The 16,643-nt window shown below is 35.1% G+C and overlaps 1 protein-coding gene across 5 annotated transcripts in view; it reads left to right on the top strand.

The window, feature by feature from the left end:
* Positions 1–16,643, top strand: part of GRIK2 (glutamate ionotropic receptor kainate type subunit 2) — a 358,831-nt gene that overhangs the window by 54,532 nt on the left and 287,656 nt on the right. The window lies entirely within an intron of this gene.

Below are 16,643 nucleotides of genomic sequence, written 5' to 3'. Positions count from 1 at the left end.
GTCTGTTACTAACTAAGCAGAATTTTTTGTCAGCTGTGGTCTTGACTTGTACAATTCCTCAATACTGTAACATTTTTTTTCCTTTGTCCTTTCCTTTTTTTTCTTTTTCCTCTTTTTTCTAAGATGCTTTTAGAGGTGTTAAGGTTCTATTTTCATACTGTTCCCTTCCTTCTTTAATTATATGGTGTATAAAAATCCCATCAGAGATGATAAAGGGAAAAGCATGTGTACATTTTTTAAAGCTTTCTTAATTTTTAGAAGGGTACTTTTAACTTTGTGGCAAGATTTAATTAATAAAAAGGATCATGGATGAATGTTGTTCCCTTATGTCTGACTCTGCAAGCACTACCTGGCATATAGCTGGGCTGGGTCTGAAATTCGTCATGCACATACAATCTGTTCTGGTGGCAGCACTATGTACCTGGTGACAGGTTGTGTGCAAGAAAAGACAGATGGGCTTTTTATCTACCTCATACTTTGTACATACCTATGGGTGGACTGAAGCGCCATTAAATGTAGATAAACTGTGCTGTCAAAAGAAACACCATGTATAGCGATACTCCTGGCCCTTGCTCTTAAGACAGGAAGAAAAGGTATAAAGCTACCACAGAAAATTACTTCTTAATAAGCAACACCTAAATAAAAACAAATATATTATGTCATATTAATGTAGAAAATAGTGAAAATCAAGACTAGAGGACTTGCCAATTAAATATTAAGGACATTAGTATACCTGTTTATATTGTTAATGTTTCTTTGTATTTCCCCTTTACACAATTTTGTGACCCTTTAGAAGCCATTGGAATGACACTTCAGTCACCCACGGAAGCAAGAGCGAGTCTCCTGCAGCAGCAGCAGCAGCAGCAGTTAATGGGGGTTACATTTTTATAACTATCTAGACATCAGTCCTGCAAAATTGATCAGCAGGCTAATAGTGAAGTCCAGCATTGCCCTAAGAAAGCATGGGAAATCAAACTTTCTACCTGGCTTGCGTGTATGCTGTAGTCAGCAGCAGCCACTGGCTGGGCACAGGCAGTCCTGCTGCTCGCAGGAGCAACAAAAGCAACCTCCTACAATGCAGTGAAATCCTTCCCCTGCTTAGCATGATTCCAGTAGCAGGCTGCAGATGCAATTTAGTCTCTGCTCGTATTCACTTTTCTTCCAACTGTGCCAAGGGTGGCCATAGCCATATCTGAATGACAGTGTTATGTGCTAGGAGATGAAGTAGTATATTGTTTCATTTTGTTCAGCTGTGGCTGAAGTCATTCCAATTTAGTTCTAGTTCAAGTTCAACAACATTTCAAAATAGCAACTTCTTCTTTCATTAATAAATAATTAAAAATTATGGCTTGAACCAGCTTCTGTTTAGGAAAATAATGGATTTGCTTCAGCTGCCTGGTTGTGCATTTAAGTGGGAGCTACAATGTATTTTTCAACAAGAAGTATGGGTAAACTTAAGCCCTTTTCAGCCCATATTTCCTGACCCTACATGCGTATGAACTGATATAAGCTAGAGCAAAGTTTTACCCTAAAAAAAGATGTATTAACATTTGTACAGCACTGCTTGTGCTTATGCTATAAAAAAAAGGGCTCTAAAAATGGTATAGTTCTATATTTAGGGCCTTTCACTTCTATAACAATATTTAAAATAATATTTTAACTGCTAATCCTACCCATCCAATTTAAGGTCTAAGAAGCTGTGTTTTTCCCTTGTGCTGTCATAAATGAAAAAAATTTTGAATGTCAAATTAAGATTTCAGTTGTCTCCTCACCATCTTCAGTAGCACATCTTTACTGCCTGGAATGCATTTATGTGAGTATAGCTGCTGAGTGCAATCTCAAATCTTGTCCTTTTTAGGGCTGTGTGGTTCTAGCAGAAATTTCCTTGTTTGGTTGTTCCAGTTAAAAGAACAGAGATATCTGAAACCATGAAAGGGCCTGATTTAGAAAATAAGAAAGAGTCAATGTATGCAATTAATTTTTAAAAAGTATAATTCTCCTCTAATTAGAATAATGAGTTAATATTATTGTAACTTTTCCAATAACCGCCCCCCCCCAAAAAAAATTAAAGTTTATTTCTCAGTTTCTTAAAAGGAATACAATAAAAAACAAGAGACAAAAAGGGGATAGTGACCTAATACAGAGACAATGCATCCATGTAACTGTGAATATGCAGCTATGGTGGCCATACTTAACATATTTCTGGTTACAGCTCCACTTTGGCCTGCAACTTGCTGATCATACCATCCACTGAAATTACTTTGACAATGTCCTTTCTTTACAGTGCTTTTCCTTACAAAGTCTACTTAAAACATGATTTCTTTTCATGGCAATAGCCCTTCTCCCTATATTTCACAACCATTAAAAGTGTGAAGAGACAGACTTTGCTGAAGCAAACACTGTCTTTTGAGTTCTTTGTCCTACTTTCTTTCTTCTCAGCTCTTGGAATGAGTTGAGAAACCTGCATCCTCCAGCCAAATGCTAAAGGAATATATTTTGCCTCTTTTAATGGGAGTATGTCTTCCAGGACATACACTGTAAATGACTGTAGGGTTTTATTTGTTGGTAAAACGTTCAATGATCTATTATTTTCATGTTATTACACTGATTTATGGACCTGGCATTTAGGCATGTCTATATGAGCTATGTTTATGAATTGCCGACATGGATCTAGAAAGCAGTAATAGTTTAAAGAGATCAACCCTGAGCCACTTCTGAACAATATTTTTACTCTCAGAGATCTGCTTTCACAGCCACTAGACTTAAATGGAAATGATCTAGATTTTTTTTTTTCCTATAACTTTGAAGTTCTTAAAATTCCCACTTGACAGGAAGATATACTATTCTCTGTTTGCCTTTAAACTCCACATATTTACCTCTTCTTGTCAGAATCATATGATACTCAGATGTATGCAGTTACATATGTGGTTATGGTATTTTTGTCTCTGCAGCTTTGTGTGAAATAATGCAGTAGAAAATGCTAGTACAAATTCAGTACTATATTCTAAGAAAATATTATAAACTCTTGGAGGGAGTTTTTAAGCCACATAATTCTAATATTCAACACCACTGCTCTTGGATGTAAAACACAGTTCAGACTTGCTGGGTGCAAGTCAAAAATCAAGTGTGGGTTACATACTCGGGGCTTAAGAGATTATGTTAAAGAAAATACTCATAAATGTAAATATATTACAATGAAAAAATCTATATTTTTAATAAGTGATCTATGACTTAGGCACAGAGTTCTTCTGAAACTAATTAAAATGGAAAGTTAAGAATGAATTTTCTTCAAGTATGGCCTTCTACTCTCTGACCTCAATTTCTGACCTTGATGTAGAATAGTTAAAAGAAAAAGATACATAAATATTAATAAATATTTCACTGTTAAGCTAAATGATTTTCTGAAATTTAGAAGACAGATATTTGCAAGGAATTTAACTCAACATAGGCTTAGAACATAGCATATAATCAGACATTGAAGAAGCTTTCTCTTGAAAGGGAACTTAATTTCAGATAGGTCAAAGCATTCCCCTTTAGAAATGGACTATGACTATACTTAATAACCCTTTTTTTTCTGAAGCTAAATGAAGATTTTTACAAGAAATTATTCTTGTGTTGTTTTTGCTGTGCAAAGGAACCTTAAAACACAAAACTGCACTTTTCTCCACTTTAATATTTTCTCCATATTTCCAGAGTAGTTGAACAAAGGCTTTTATTTAAGTGAAAAAAAAAATACTTAAAAGTATAAGAATATGACAGTGTCCAATGTAGTACAACCACAGCTCTGTTTCACAAAAAACCAAACAAGTCTCCATCTTCTCCCACTAAAGAAACACACACAAAAAAATACAATACAAATACAAAATACAATACAAAAAATATTTTGATCTAAAAATTAAAAACTTTCAATTTTTTTGTGATGTATAGCAGAGGTGCATCATTGTTGTCTTGTTAGTTTCACACAAAAGATATCACCAGTGTTGGCTTTTAGACTCTGTTTAGCAGGACAATTTTATGTCTTTTCTTACTGCTACTTTTCCTTCATTTTTTTCAAATTGACTGCAGCAATTGAAATGAGGAACACCCACAATCTGCGTTTTTGCAGTGCACCTTTATTTCCAAAATATCACATTGTTCATGAAAGATGAATTATTCAGTGCACCATTTAATAGTGAGAGGTCTGTACATTGCTTGTATTTTAATTAAGCATAACTTAAATTCAGAATCAATCCCTAAAAATTGAGGATGGTATTCTGGGTTTCCTTTACTTTAGAATGTGATACTCTATTAATTTCAGAGTATATGTCTGTAGGGGTAGTTTTAAGGAGGATTTTTTTAGAATCTGTTTCAAAGTGCCTGTCTATGCCTTCCTATTGATTTTTGCATTGCACAGAGGAGTTACTATGCTGAAATTTATTAATTTGCATTCATATTCATTATAGTCTGTAAATGTTATTATTTTGGATTTTTTTTCGATTTTTTTTAGCTCATATAGAAGTAAAAAATCTGATTTGGCAATGTTAAGATAAAAGACAGATGAAACAGAGAAAGAGTGAAAGGACTGAGTGTTTCGTTATTCTGGGGAATTGTGATGTTAACTGAAGGTGCCAAAACAGTTTTTCCTGGGCCATGATTAGAGCAGAAGGATGAGGATTGTTCTGACTTTTAAAACAATTTTTAACCTTGGGGGGGGGGAATGGTAATGAAAAGAACACTTTTAATTCTCAAGGGATAAAGATGGATTCAGGTTATTCCCTTTTTTGATAAATCTAGAAACTGATGTCAGATTTAAGTCATTCTTTAATTAATGTTTGATGGTCGATATATCTTTTTTGTGGAATGAAAAAAAGATTTTGCATATATCTATAGAATGAACAACTTAGTTTCACTTCCTTTCAGGACATACCTTATGTCCTGAGAAGTCCATAAGTGTGACAGCTTTTAGTTAATTAGAAAATGTATACCTTACTATGGTCTTTCAAGAGCTGTAAATCAACTCGAATTTAAACATCAAAATGGCTTCACCTCTCTCAAATTATTCTGATTGCTGATAACCCTAATGACCTTCACATGATACCAACTAGCAGGTAATTAGCTACTCAAAGGAATACTAAGTTTGCTGATAACAGAATTTGGAGGAGCTGTTGACTCCCTTGAGGACAGAGACCTCAATAAACTAGAGAGATGGACAGCCACCAACAATACAAAGTTTTACAAGGCTAAGGGCAGGATTCTGCACCTGGGATGGGCCAACCTAATTGTGTGCATAGACAGGGAGTGAGAGGCTGGAGAGCAGCACTGTGGAAAGGGACCTGAGGGTCCTGGTCTCTGGCGAGTTAGTCAGCAGTGCCCTGACTGCCAGGAGGGCTGGCCCTGTCCTGGGGACATCAGGTACAGCATCACCAGCCAGGCAAGGTCTCTGACACTGATCTCTTCATTCTCATGACCAGTGATGGGACTCAAAAAAATGGCAGAAAGCTGAGTCAGGGGAGGTTTAGGTTGGCTATCAGGAAAAAGTTTTTCACCCAGAGGGTGGTGGAGTACTGGAACAGACTCCCCAGGGAAGTGATTCCAGCACAAAGGCTGACAGAGTTCAGGAAGCTTTTGGACAATACCGTCAGGCACACGGCAGAATTCTTGAGGTGTCTGGCATAGGGCCAGGAGTTGGACTCAATGATCCTGATGGTCTCTTCTAACTCAGATTGGATTTCACAGAATTGCAGATAATATGCTATCTGCTAACACTAAAATCATGCATGCTTCTATAACCTAGCCTGTAAACCTCTTTCTTTTCTTGTCTAAGGCAAAGGGATGCTCCTTTTCTGCTGCTTTGTCAATCTTTTCTTTCTGTAAGTTTTTAACAGCACAGCTCCATCTCTCTTTGGAATTCAACAAAGGTTTTTTCAAGAATAAAAGGTGAGCAGCTTTTTCCGGAAATCAGATAGGTTTTGCTAAAGTGTAAAATTGGAGCCTTTGAATGAAAGTATGAGTCTGTGATAATTGGTATAAAGCAGTTTGAGGAGTGGGGACCTGAATGGTTGGTAAAATAAGAAACAGGAAATGTTATAAATCTAGTTGTCTCTCAATTAGAAAGAGTGAGATAGACTGCTTTGAGTGGTAAATTTATCAGTAGACTATATTTTCTGATTTTGAAGCAAAATTATCTTTAAATCATATTTTTTTAAAGGTCGGGAATACAAAAACAGTATGTGTCTTCAGTCTAGTTAAGAGAAGGAGCTTGTAATAGATACTCTCCAGGTACTAGAACTTCAGCCTAAGGTTAGGTCAGTTAATTAGAACACGGTGCAAGTAATGTCCAGGGTGTGGGTTTGATCTCTGTGTGGCCAGACAATCCTTGTGGGTCCTTTCTAACTCAGAATAGTCTGTGAATGTAATATACAGTACTAAGATAGACTTTAGGAAAAATGTTGTGGGGGACAGTGTTAAAGACCTTACAAAAGTCTAACTAGATGACATGGTTCTTCTTGTGTCCACTCATGTGGTTATTCCATTGTAAAATGCCACTAGATTAGTCAGTGATCATAACTTTTTTCAAGCCACAGAGTTACCTGCAACACAGGACTTCAGCTAGCAATGAAGAAATATTTTTCCACTATGCCAGACAATTATATAAATACAAGGAAATTGCTCAGTGCTGTGGGTGCTTTGTAGCATGCTTTTGAAGTAGGAAGAGTTTGGCAACTGGTGTTCTGTATTTTAAGGGAAGGCAATCACTTAGTATTTACTTGCTGTGTCTAGGTCATGTGTGATTATCCTTTTTGGTGGCTTCATAGCCTGATGCTGATGGTTGACTTCTGCCTTCTGTTTCCAACATTAAGAACCTATCCTCTCTTTTTGCTTCGCCTGACCTTTGTCTGTCCCTGCTTCCACTGAGTCAACACAGTTTGGCAAACCAGCAGTTTTAGGATTTTCTTTCTGTGGTTGGTTTTCTGCTAATGAAGGAACTAAATGAGCTCACTGAAGAATCAAACAAGTGACAGAAACAAGACTTTGGAAGTCTGGATAAAAAGGCAGAGCAAGACACATAGGGAGGAGGAGGACTCCAGTTGCCTTTGGGATCAGAGAATTATTAACTCTTAGCTCACTTTTTGCACTTGTGCCCTCCATCTCCCAAACAATCTAGAGACACTCCGGTGCTCAGATTTCAGTCCAGTGGATAAGTAACTACAGTACCTAAATAAGATCCACCCATTAGAGGTTATGACTTAATAAGAGAAAAATCTTATTATGACTTAATTAGAGAAAATTTCATCTTTTTTCCCTGCCATATGTATTTTACATGTGTTTCTGTCATTAAGAGATGCAGTTTAATGTACTATTCTCTCACCGTACATAATATTTAGCACTCTGTAATATAATTTAGATTACAATCTGGATTACTTTACCAGTGTTCAAAGGGGACTAATTTAGGTTGCAGTCATATAAGTAAAGTACTGTACAATGTGTATGAACGTTTTCATGGAGTCATGTTGACTAATTTAGGTGAGGAATATATTTCTTAGTCTTGTTTCTTTTGTAGAGTGATCTCAGTGTGTTCACTGTCCTTGACTCTTCAATGTTCTATACTTTTTTATTGTTTTATACTACAAGGAGAGCACCTAATCTTCAAATGTTGTAATTATTTCTGTGCTAAATTTTAGAAATGTGCATGTTTACTGTTCAATCCAGAGCTTTGCCAGAGTTGCCTAATAAAACCCAAATGAACTGATACTTGGAGAAATAGCTTCTAATTTATTCTGCTGAACATAGTAAAATCTTTTGCAAAGAAAACATTTCAGAAAATGTGGTTCTATAATTAGTGTATGATGGCCAACTGTCTGCTAAACTTATTTTTAGGGTTTATAATGAGGAAATGCCCCAATGTTTTGCCTATACAAAGAAGCAGATGCATTTTTCTGTACATCTGTGACCTAATAATTCAAGAGAATGTGGTAACCCCACTTAAACCTATAAAAACATGGCATAAATAATGAAATAAATATATAAATTACATCAAGTCTCTGATATTAAAATCTGGTGTGTTGGACAAGACAATGCCTTTTAATTTTTTTTTTTTAATTTAATGTAATTAGGTCTACAAATCCAACTAAGACCTTTGCAACATTGGTCTAGACAGTCATGCAATTAGAAATTACGTCTGTTTATAATGTACTGGAAAGGGAAGCTTAGGAGAGGAATTCCTATGGGCTGGGTGAGAGCCAGTACTGTGAATCAGTGGAATCATGCACTGTGGGCCCTACAGACCTTGCTTGCTCTTTCCCATCTTCCTCCAGGTACTGCTGATCTCATTTCTGTTTGTAACTTTTGAGTTACAACTCAACTAGTTACAAACAACTAATATGAATGAAGAATAAGATGCACAGACAGTTCTGAGCTGAAATTAATCTGATATCTCTGGTCAAGCAGATGGTTTCAACAGCCCCAAAAAGGGAGAAATAGGTCTGAGTGTGTGTTACTGCCTGCTGGCATTAGGAGAGTATGCTATAGACACATCTGTAAGCTTTTCTTTACTATCAAGAGAATTGTGAGCTTGCAATTTTTAATGATAAACCCACATTTTTCTTACAGCCTCACATGACTCCAGGACTTCATTTGGAAAAGAAATTCAGATACTAAAATCATGAGAAAAGCAGTTACTTAGACCTGGTTATTATTACAGATGTAACATTTAGAACCAGTATTCAATCATTTTGATTCACTATCATTTTGCTACAGGTTCCTACGAAGATCCTATAGGGAACTTGGCCAGATCTGGGGAAAAATTTTGTGCAGGCAGCAGAACCAGCTGGGTCACTGAAGACTTTCCAGCCCTACCAGTGCAACCAAGTTAAGAGGAGAAATTAAATATCTCCGTCTCCATTAGTTCAAAATGCAATAACTAACACACAAGAAAAACACATCTGTCTTGCTTATGCCTGTCTATGTGCAGGGATTTGAGTTAACTACATCTCCCAAAGCAGTTCAAACTGCTCAAGTGTTTGGGTATGTCTTGGCCTGACACACTTTGTGACCAGGAGCAATTTTTTCAGCTGCAGCCAGCCTGCAGTTCCATAGTCTTATTTCATTGTCCCTCGCCTTATGCCAGGCCTTTTGTTTGCAAAATATGCTAGCTTCCTTCATGCTAAAGATATTTGGTAAACCAAAGATGGTAATACTAATTACTTTAAGAAAATTGTGTTGCTTTTATTCTCTGCCATTAAACCTGGTGTGTTCCACCCCATGCGACAACTGTTATTCCAAGTAGCTTTCTGGAACTGCTGCAGACAGTTGTTGTGATGCACCATATACTCTGGATGTAATTTTTTTTTTTTTTTGACAGAATTACATTAGTGAGTGACATGGTCTAAGCACAGGACAGAAGCCAGCTAATTTTTAGTGTGTCTGGCAAAGATGTTTCCAATGATCCTGGCCATGTCAGTCACCTTCCCTGTTATGTTTCTCCCTTCCGTAAGGTTGGTATATTAATGCTGTGCTCAGATTATGTGCAGGAGAGCTAATTAACTAATTACTATATCAATAATTTAGCAGATAAACTTGTCTACATAGTGTATTTGAGGTTAAGTGGTGTTTTATTAATAAAAAACAATCATTGAGTAAGGAATATATTAGAGAAATTAGATGGAATAAATATACATATATATATATATATCATGTTTATACCCACTGTGCAAAACTGAAATATTGAGATGGTGGTGAAAGAAAATGTAATGGGAGGCTTTTTATACATAGGAGATTTTTATCTTTACGGGGTAGGAATGGCGGGGTGAGATGTTGCATGTCCTATTTTGAAATAACTACCATACTATTGGCATGCTACTGCTTAAATACAAAGTATACAAATACCATGAGAAAAGCGACACTAAGGACTACTTATATGACTAAAACTGACAAGGCTATTTTGAAGAACCTTTAAAGTTTTTAGTACAATCTTAATTTGACTTGCACTTAAAGATCATCGCTGTTAGTCTAGTGACATTTGCCAGTCCCTTAGGTTATAATTTAATATGGGTTTCATATAGCTCTCAAAATGTACACAACTGCATAACCTATTCAGTTACAGTAAGCAAGTAAAACTTAATCTGTTTTATTAATTTTTAAACACAGTACATAATTCAGCAATGCAATACATTATTGAATTGGTGGCATCACGTTTCCTTTCAAATTGCTGCCTTTGTTGTTTTACAAAAATCCTTTTCTTTTTCAGAGGAGGCTTCCCTGTTGCCTTCCTATTCCTTATTGCTGAAGGAGTAGCATTAAATGTTCTTTTGAATTCATCAAAACCATTCAGAATGTCAGCAGCATGGAACCATAGCACAGTAAAGTGGATGACCTTACTTTAGGGACAAGGCTAGCTTTTCTGTACTCTTTTTTCTACCTGCTAGATGAAAATAACTTCATTTCACATTCACATGTCAAATGGGAAGCAAGCACTGATTGGGCCTTTTTTTGTCTAAATTGTTTTTTATAGATGAAAGCATTCCAGTCTTACTTTAGATCTTTAATTCTTGATAGAAAATAGCCATTAATTTCAATACAATTTCCACAATAAGAGAGAGATCTTTCCTTTTATATGCTGCCTTTTAATCCTGTCCAAATTAGTTATACAGGAGGATGACAAAAATGACCATTGTAGAATTCACCTTGATTTTTTAATTGTTCTTGGTTATGACATGCCTGAACTATGCTTATTCAAACTATGTGTGTTAGAAGGAATACAACGAATGGATAGGTACAACAGGTGTGTTCCTGAAACCAGTTTCTACTAATCAGAGATTCAGAAACACAGGATGAGGTTTACTTGGCTTAGCTCTTAAAGCTAATAAGGCTGGCTGTTAATTAAAAGCAAACTTCTGGGCTTCCTCAGAAGACATTGAAAGATCTTGAGACTCATCTCTCAAACAGAAGGTGAAAGAAGTTGTTTTCTGGCATTTAAGAATAAAGTAAATGTCTAGGTGAGATTTGATGCCAAACTTCTGGTGACTAACGTTGGATGAGATGCATCTTCTTGAAGACCTTAGGTCAGGCTTCAGAATACTCTGCATTTTATGCAAGTGTTGATTTTGCATGCACATCAATAAGAGGAAGAAATCCTAGTATTGACAAACAGCAGATGCAATTTTATTTAAATTGAAATAATTAAAAAAGATATTAAATATGTAAAATATCCTAGAATTAGTGGAATATTGAATTGTGATTTTTTTCCTTCAGGAGGATAAAAATAATTATTATTGAGTTTGGAGCTTTTTTCAGTAGAACAATTTATAATATAATGTTGGAAAAATACAAGCATTGAAGGGAAGAAGTAGTTGCATTTTCTGAGCTATAACTATGTGAAAATTGCAACTCTGCTTGACTAATAAAACAGATATGTATATGCTCTGTCTTTTTAAAGGGTAAAGCACTAAAATGTGGACTTGCATATGATTAGGTTTTTTCCACAGAAGTTTCTTTTGTCTGAAAAGTGATTATGGCATTATTACAGATTTTCTAAAGGGTAAAAAAAGTCCAAATCCTTAAAATTTTGTGTGTACTTGTATTATAACTGTATGACATTACCACTGGAATGCAAGTTTATACATTAAAGCAATAACAAAATTCCATTATTATTTCTTGTAACTCAGGATGGTGTCATTAGGTTATGGAATTTCAGTTAATGTTAATCTTTTGTAATGGTAGATTATGCCTTACAAAGTACACTGAAGATTGTATCTGAATTCATTACAGAATGCTGAATTTTGGTTTTGAACCAAAATCCAGTTTTTGTTAGCTTGTAATAACAGAAGTTGCTAAGGTAAGTGGGAGCAAGAAACTGCTATAGCAAACTAGGGAAAAAGCTGAGCATATAATGATTAGATATTTTAACAAAACCTTCTTACCAGATTTTCTTTGTGATACTGAAAGTAGGAAATTCTAGCAATCCTTACTTAGTGGGTGTGCTGTTATACACCTGAGCCAGCTTTGAATCAAAACCTCCCCATGCAGGGAAAATTTCAATTAATGGCTATGAATAGTCCTGGACAACATGAGAGAAGGGCGGTCAACCAGTCTGGCTTCCTGCAAGGTTAGAATTATTCTATCTGCACATCATAAAATGTGTGAAGTCTGGTTTTGTGTAGTCCATCTATCCTAAACTCAGCCGTTTTCATATGAGGTTGTCTAGGCAATTTTCAATTACTACAGATAATGTCTAAATTAGCCATTCTTTCTGCATATGTGATTCTCCAGTATCATCACTACTCTTTCTTCCTGCTTTTTTTGTTTGTATCTTTTCACATTCTTCTTGAAACTTGTAGGATTATTTGATACCCTAATATGGGATCTAATTTTGGCACCATTGCTGAGTTTGCTTTATAGTGTTGTGAGGAGAGTGGAATCTACCACTGGGCTTCACCAGTTTTTGCTAATGTGCTTTCTCTATCATGATATGAGATAGTGATCCATAATACAAATGACACTGACATTTTAGAAACTTTCAGTCAATACACTGGAAACTATTTTTCTTTACAGCCATTAATTCTGCATGGGCATGTTGGTAACTAGCACATCACTTCAAGAATAATTTTTAAGTGTTTGTGAGAGTATAAGGTAGTAGCAAAACTGTAGATGACATTCAGAGTATTCCTTTTGCCCTTTCATTCTAAAATTGAACAGCAATAAGTCAAGAGTGAAGGACTGACTTTGTACAATACTGTTATGGTAACAGTCTAATCGCCAAATTGCATATTGATACCACAAAGACGCATAAAATTTTGATATTATACAAATATGGACTTTTTCAGTACCTTTCCAAATATTGTTCACATCTTTTTCAGATCACACTATGATCTGAAACTCATTTTACTTAATGGAGTCTTGTCCACCTGAGTACTATGACATCACAATAACAAAGATAACAAAAATATAAGGTTAATTAGAGATTTTTGAACTATTTGTTGGACAACGGGTTAAATTGCAAATGAGAATGTCCAGAATTCCATTCAATGTTTCATTCTCATCTGCTTAGACTACAAATTAAATATTAGTGCCGATGAGAAAACCCCCAAAGAACAGAACATTACCTAGAGAGCAAAACACATTCTATAGCTGGGGGAAAGAAAAAGGCAACAAGTTAAGAAAGTTGAGATGGGGAGTAAGAAAAGATAGTCATATGAGTCTGCAGCAAGGAAGTGTTTTGCTTTGGTATTTGAGATTCTATTTATGCTGGATTTAAGTAATGAATTTCAGTAGCCTAGGAAGAAATACAATTCAGTTGGCTGGACTGTGATCTTTTTTTCCCCTCCTGCTATTAATATTGCCACCCTTTGTGAATTGTAACCTGAACCCACTGAATAGATGCATAGTAGAGGATAAGAGAGAAAAAAAAGTTCTTTTCTTAATATTTCAGACTAGTATGGCCGTTGTTATATGATTTAACATAAATGAAACAAGAAGATGGTTTCCATTCTGCTGCTGAGAATTTGAAACAAAACAGCATTCCATGTAAATTGTTTTCATGTCTGGGTATTTCAGTAGAAAGTTTTCTATGAAAAAAGTAACTTTTTTACTTACATGGAACTATTTATTAGTATTTATTAAACAGCAATTAGATAAGAGTACATAAGATCAAGGAAATGAACACAGGAGTTATGTAAATTTCAAGCTTTTGTAACACTGATACATGTGTGCTGTCTGCTAGTGCTGGTTATGGCACTTGAGTCTCAGCTGAAAAATATGTAAAGCTACATGAAAGTAGGCAGCTCACTATAGATACTCATCTAAGACAGTTTGTGTGTGTTTGTTTTTTTGTTTTTTTTTATTCTGGGAGATACAGGAAGGAAATTTCAGTCAACAAGTGTCTCCTAATGTGCTGCAGTTTCAGGCAGAAGAATGCTAAACAGCTAGTGAATGGGTCAAACCATCCACTTTTAGTTAAATTTTCTTATAACTTTTTTGGACAGGTAAATTAGGCATTCATGTCTAACATACTCTTGTGGAGAAAATGCAACCGTTTTTGGTAATTTACAGTGGAGAATGCGTCAGCTGTTATTTTTTTGTACTTAGGGCTCAAAAAACCCAATTGCTGGGTTAAATGCATATCTGTGTAAAAAGTTATGAGGTTTTTCATATGCTCTTTCTATATCAGAATTTTTTTCATCTGTTCTTTAAAGTTCACATTAGCTGGAGTCTTCCTTGACTTCAGTCTAGCTGCCCTCAAAAATGAAAACTATTTTGTAAATAGTGTGTTAAGTTTCTGCTCAAATTAGCAGTAGTGTAACAGGAGCATAAATGTGTATTACTTCATTAAATAACCTAATTTGTTAGCTGAAAAGTTCCTCACTTCCCAAATGGTCCACTGAATAATCTTCTCTGGTGAGTTCTTAATATCAGTCAGATTTTTTGACAGATGGGACAATATGCAATCTTACTGATCTTGTCCCATTCAGCCAGTCAGAAAATGCTGGTTGAGAGACTCAGCAATGACAGATTTTTTTCCTTGGTGATTGACTGATGAGTGCAAGGTATTCTGATGTATCATGACCTAGTGGACTCAAGATGTCTACTTGTTAGTTCTTACAACTTGCCAGTGGGCTAGGATAAGCTCTGTGACTATTTAGAAACATACACAAAGTGAAAAATGTCAAATATTACACTCCATCTTTATGGAATAAGCTAATGGCTGCCTTTCACAAGGTTAGCCAGAATCCAAATATTTAGCACATTAACTAAAAATGAAATCTAAGTAGTGTGTTAGTGAGATGCTTTTCTGAGACAACTAACTACATATTTACTTCATTGTAGAACCTGTAAGTTGACAAAATGTGGAGGGGTTATTTGTTTCTTTGGGCTTGTTTTGTTTTCTGTTTGTTTAGTGTGTAGTTTTTTTCCTTTTTTTTTTTTCTTTATGGCAACCCATCAGTAGAAAACTGCCTTGTTGGAATTGCCTGTTCACTGCATGTCACTGCTGTACATAAGTATGTAAGAAAAGCTATCTGATACCACTCAATGTTCATTCAAGCATTCAAGAAAAAAATGGGAACCCTATTTCTAGCTCTGTCAGTGAAAGAATTATAAGCATTTCACTCTCCACTTATTTCAGAACAAAGCTATTTAACCTGACACTTGCAGAAAGCTATATCCAGTAGTGGCTGATGTATGTCCAAGGCTTTTACCTACTATTAAAAATCATATTGCTGGGCTGTAGCAATATCTTTTGCAATCATATGTCTGGTTATAATTGTGTTATAAATTTTGATTTCCTACTGAAAAGAGGCACTTATTTTACTACAAGAACTAAAAGGTATTGTTGATTTCAGGTTTTATTAGTCTCTGCAATACTAACAAATAAAAGTTGATATGAAAGTTTTACATCTGGATCTGTAACATGTCAAAAAGAAATAACAGGGTCTTAAAACTGTCTTTAATTGAATACCTCCTCTTTGCTCAGAATATACCACGTTTATTTACCCTTGACTGTTCTTCAGGTCAGACTTTTTTCCTCCAAGTCCAGTATGTAATACGACAAGCTAAGTAATTTCAGCCATAGCAGAATATATATACAACTTAGAATCATGACTATGTTCATTTTCTTACCATATCAACAACCATACAAGAAAAATTTTGGGAAGGTAATGTGTCAGGAAAACATTAAATGGAAATGAGCTAGTAAACTTGTAGATTCAAAGCTGAAAAAGAAGAAAAACTGAATAGTTAAACAGCAGGTTCATCTTACAAGCAGTACTGATTTAAAACAAACATTTTGTTTTGTCATGGCTTTATTTGCAGATCATTACCTTAGTGCAAACTATTTCCATACATATTATAGTCTTATGAATACTATTCTCATAAAAACTGTTACAAATAGAAAACTAGTTTGGAGAATACTTCAGAGTATTGAACTGAAAAAAGAATAATTCTACTTACACCCAATCTTTTTTACAAAACATCATAAATATTTCTCTCTACTACTCTCTATAGCCATGAGTCTATTCAGCATTGCATTCAATGCAGAAGAATAACTCTTACAAAGAATTTTAAAGAAAAAATCTATCAATTTTTAATTCAATTCCTGTATTGATTTAAAAATAAATCATGAGCTCCTGAACCTAAAATGTACAGTCAGTTCACAAGGCGAAAATTAAAACTAACCAGAAACCGTAGTATTGCTTGTACGTGTTATGTGGTAAGCATTAAATTTGCTTCATACTTTAAACTTCAGTTATATAGAGACAAACATGGGCTTTTCTGATGTTGGTGGGGTTTTTTTGTTTCTTTTTCTTACAAATTCAAAATTTGCCTACAATTTTCCATGATTATTTTCTAAGCTAACTGTCTTTCTTGTCAATGTGTGTACATGTGCACTTTCAGCTCATTTGCATATGCTCATATTTGTAAAGTGTTTAACTAGTCAGACCAGAAGTATTAGTTATTATTAAATATTTTTTATCTATCAAATATAATGCAAAAAAGTAGTTATATGGTTTTTCACTAAAAACAGAAAGCAGATTTCAGTTTTCATAAAAATAACCTTGGATGCTGCCACAACGTAAGGTACCATAAAGATCATATGTTACAAGCATAGCAGATGTTAATTCTTGTTATACACACCCACTCAGGAAGCAGTTGCACCCTGCTTAAAGATTTAA

Source organism: Sturnus vulgaris, chromosome 3, assembly GCF_052056855.1.
Source record: "Sturnus vulgaris isolate bStuVul1 chromosome 3, bStuVul1.hap1, whole genome shotgun sequence".
NCBI lineage: Eukaryota > Metazoa > Chordata > Aves > Passeriformes > Sturnidae > Sturnus > Sturnus vulgaris.
This window is presented reverse-complemented; position numbering and strand designations above follow the sequence as displayed.